Source organism: Gallus gallus, chromosome 26, assembly GCF_016699485.2.
Source record: "Gallus gallus isolate bGalGal1 chromosome 26, bGalGal1.mat.broiler.GRCg7b, whole genome shotgun sequence".
Taxonomy (NCBI): domain Eukaryota; kingdom Metazoa; phylum Chordata; class Aves; order Galliformes; family Phasianidae; genus Gallus; species Gallus gallus.
The window spans coordinates 1,651,539-1,652,169 of record NC_052557.1 but is presented as its reverse complement, the minus strand read 5'-3'; positions in this window follow the sequence as shown (position 1 = coordinate 1,652,169).

Sequence of the window (631 nt, the reverse complement as noted above, 5' to 3'; positions counted from 1 at the left end):
GGAGGCGGGCCCGGCCGCCGCTTCCTGCTTCCGGCGGAGGGGAGGGAGGAGGGCCGTTGCGTTCTCTCGGTGCCCCGCAGCCCCCAACGCCTCCCAGGCAACCGTCCCAGAACAGCCGCGGTTTCTCCCGGCAGCAGCGCTGTCCCCGCAGCCCCGGGCCGCCTGCTGCCCTCCGAAGGCACGGTCGTCCTGCGGTCTCTGTTCTTCTCCAGCTGCTTTTCTGGCTGCCGCTGCAGTTTCGGACCATAACAAGGGCTCCGTCCATCACCAGCAGCATCCCCTTTTCTTCTGAAGCAGCTTTGGTCGCTCTTCTGCTTTATTCCTCAATTGATCTTCACCTCGCCCCCAGGCTGACCCCGCTGTGTCCGGCCTCCCTCAGCCTCCTCCAGCCAAACAAACACAGTGCCTTCACCCGTCCCACCCTCCAGACCCTTCCCCACCTCCACAGCCCTCCTCTGGATGCTCTCTACTACTTTATGGCCTTCTGGCCCTCAAGACACCCCTCAATCCTCCCCCTCCCCCCCGCCCCATTCCTGGCTGTGACCACCACGGGTTGGTTTTGGTCTCTGCTGCTCTCAGTTCCCCATTTCAGCCTTGTTTGATCCTCCTGGAAATACTCATGAATGCGTTT